At 32.2% G+C, this 3,469-nt stretch overlaps 1 non-coding gene across 1 annotated transcript; it reads right to left on the bottom strand.

Annotated features, from left to right (window-relative positions):
• Window positions 1-390: 390 nt before the first annotated feature.
• Window positions 391-462, bottom strand: Trnaa-ugc (transfer RNA alanine (anticodon UGC)). The gene has a single exon. It is a non-coding gene; the product is annotated as a tRNA-Ala (tRNA).
• Window positions 463-3,469: the final 3,007 nt, after the last annotated feature.

Genomic DNA, 3,469 nt, shown 5'->3' with positions numbered 1-3,469 from the left:
ATATATATATATATATATATATATATTACTAGGGCTATGACAACAGCATATTCATTCCATTGATTGGACTCTCGAGTATATATCTGACACAGTTAGACAAAGTTAATCAACCGACAACCACGCACATCACTCTATATAAAAGCATATAAGATATCAAAAGATACATACTCGAGAGTCAAAACAATAAAAAGAATATGCTGTTGACCTATCCCTAATTATTATTAATATATATACATATTATATATATATATATATATATATATATATATATACACACACACACACGTATACATACTCAGAACTACGCGAAATTGGTCTCGGAATATATATTCCAAACTCAAGTTTACATAGTCCTGAGTACTTGTTTTAACTATAACGTGATAAAATATCTGGAGATGCCGGGGATCGAACCCGGGGCCTCTCGCATGCAAAGCGAGCGCTCTACCACTGAGCTACATCCCCTTGTCGAATGTGACGTAAATATGAACCTATTATCTGATTGTAATTAAGCATGTTGTAGATAAATACAGTCGTGTGTTACTGCTGATTTTCATCTGTAGCGTTTGATTACTCTTCTATTCAAAGTTTGTATACATTAATGTCCGTCTCTCCGTATATCGTTCTGCCTAGCTACCGATTATATAAACTTCACGAAAACTGAATCTACTCATGCTTAAGTCGAAATTTTCACACTGCATATACATGTTAAATTTATTAAGTGGTTCCGATGGCAATGTCTATTAACACGAAACAAGGAAGATGAATAAAACTATTCCAGAACTAATGATGATAATACAAATTCGTATTTATTTTTCCTTTTTTCTTTTCCTCTTTTTTTTTTCTTTTTTGTAAAAGTGAATTATTTTACCTGAGATATCTGATGATGTAACATCAGCAATTTGTAATAATATGTAAATCGAAAAAAAAAAAAAAATGGAACGTTGACTAATTTTAATAAATTTTAAAACAAAATAATCATTTGCGTTGTATTTTTGCCTAAGAAAAAAAGAATAATCTGACGAATAGCATTTTTTTTTCTATTTTATTAATGAATTATCCAAGGTGTTTGTAATAATTATTTTGTTAAATTATTTTTACAGAAAAAATGGCCACTCTATGTATGTATGTATGTATGTATGTATGTATGTATGTATCTATGTATGTATGCATCTATCTATCTATATATCTATCTATCTATCTCTATATATATTTAATTATCATAATAAATAATTATATATTATCTCTTTATATGTTTGTGTGTCCGCATTTCATTCTCGTGAGAATTCGTCAGGCTTATGCAAAAGCTTGGCGAATTCTCACGAGAATGAACGGCGGAGTATTCTGTGTAGCTTAATTGCCATATATATTTTCATAACTTACTATCTAGCTCTATCTATGCATTGAGCACTGTTGAAGTAAATACAGAAAATTCACGCATAAAATTATATCTTCGTAAATTAATTTATGTGGGTAAATGAAGTAGTCATATATATATATATATATATATATATATATATATATATATATATATATATATATATACAAAATGAAAATAAAATTGAAAAAATACAATATTTATTAATCTATCAAATTCAGATAGTGTATAGGCGCGTGTGAAAAAAATCTGCAGCAGCCTAAGGATAGCTTGTTAGCAAAAATATTAGCAGGAGCAGCCGTTAAAGCACGTATGCACATTAGCAAGTCTGCGCGAGCTGGCGTCACAAGAAAAGGGAGAAAAAATACACCATGTGGTCGAGGAGAGAAGCAAGTTGCGAGCTGGGTAAGGTGGACGTATCACTCGAAAGCGAAGAAGCGCTGGCTAACGGTCAGCGCGAGGTGGCAAGGAGAGAGACTTTTAAAAACCAAATGTGTGTGTGAAAAGACTTGGAAATATAATATTTGTTTTGGATGAACCACGATTAAATACATTTTATTTGCATTTAAAAAAAAAAATACCGAGTCAGATTTTTATTTCTTTTCATATTTTATTTGTTTGTTACGAAGAGACGGTACCAGACAGCGTGTGGGTCCGGAAAGTTTAAAATGAAACGAGACAGTTTAAGTGCAACGGTCACGGTACAACAAGGAAATTGTAACAGTAACATTTTTCCCCATATTTTCGCATTTTAAAAGATATTTTCTACATGAAAAATTTGGCGCTTCTACACTACTAGGACGTAATTCTGTAACTCGTAATACTGGATTTTATATGAAAGCAGCGATATCTACGTATTCCTCGTATTTTTAAGATGATTATATCAAAAAATTACGAAAATCGATAGAATAGAAAATTATTTATTGAAGAAAATAAAAAAATGGAATTTGATGAAAACCATCGTAAAACACAGGAGAGTTGAAAAGGGAGGTAATTTTCCGTTTCGATTCAAACAAGATGGCTGAAATCTTTCATCTACTAAGATGAGTAAAGTTGTTTGTTTTTAATAATATATAATTATTTATTTCGACTGCATAATTTGGAAGCTACCATTGTAATTTATTAGAATTGACAAAAAAAAAAAAAAAAATCAGTAGAAACCATTTTTTTAAATCTAAAAACTCCATTTATCGACTACAACATTTCGTCCCAATAGTGTAGAAATGCTACAATTTCTTAAACAAAATTCAACTTTTTTATATGTTTTCTTTTGCAAACGGGTTATATTTATGCACACAATTAAAATTTGTTTTAACTGTGCTTATTTTTTAAAGTGTATTATTAAATAATATAATTCTTTGAACATATTTTTTTAGAAGATTTTCGAGTTCTGCAAAAATGTCTTAGTTGATCCCATTTCATTCTTGACTGCGTCTCGACGCGGATTGTTCAGAAAGTTCTTTATCAGATCGGTGCAAATGTTTTTGGCATTTTGTAAAAGGGGGTATTTAACCGTTGTAATTTTATTTTATACATATTGTTATCCCTATTTACTTGCCTCCCCATGAGGGCAGAGTTGGACACAACGTCGGTTTTTAATGTGGGGAAAATCCGCCTCCCCAAAGAGGAGCACTCTGGATAGGAACAAAGATAAAACATTTTTCTCAATCATGAAAGATTTCTTCTTGACTGACCGAAGACAGAAAAGATGACGTGTAGCATCAGAACAGATACTACATTGTGATCTTGGCCCGAAGACCAACTCGCGTTCATTTATGCATATTGTTATATACGGCATAATCGCGTTGACACACCGGCTCTCGTCAGATCAGTAAAGTTAAGCAATGTTGAGCCTGGTTAGTACCAGATGAGTGACCATTTAGGAATTCTAGGCGATGTATGCGCTCTCCACTTATCTCGGCATTGTTTTCAGTCGTTCTGTGCATACACTTCACTGGCCATTGGTATTGTACAATGTTGACTCAGGAGAGGTGTGTTTGGAGATTTCGCACCTCCTGCAACAAAAATTTTACGCGTAGGCATCTCTTCGTGCCCGGCCGTACAATACACTTTAACATGACATTTTAATTTATA

The sequence above is a fragment of the Euprymna scolopes genome, chromosome 36, assembly GCF_053919585.1.
Source record: "Euprymna scolopes isolate OS-2025 chromosome 36, ASM5391958v1, whole genome shotgun sequence".
In the NCBI taxonomy this organism is placed as follows: Eukaryota; Metazoa; Mollusca; class Cephalopoda; order Sepiida; family Sepiolidae; genus Euprymna; species Euprymna scolopes.
The sequence above is the reverse complement of the archived record's forward strand: the minus strand, read 5'-3'. Positions and strand labels throughout refer to the sequence as shown.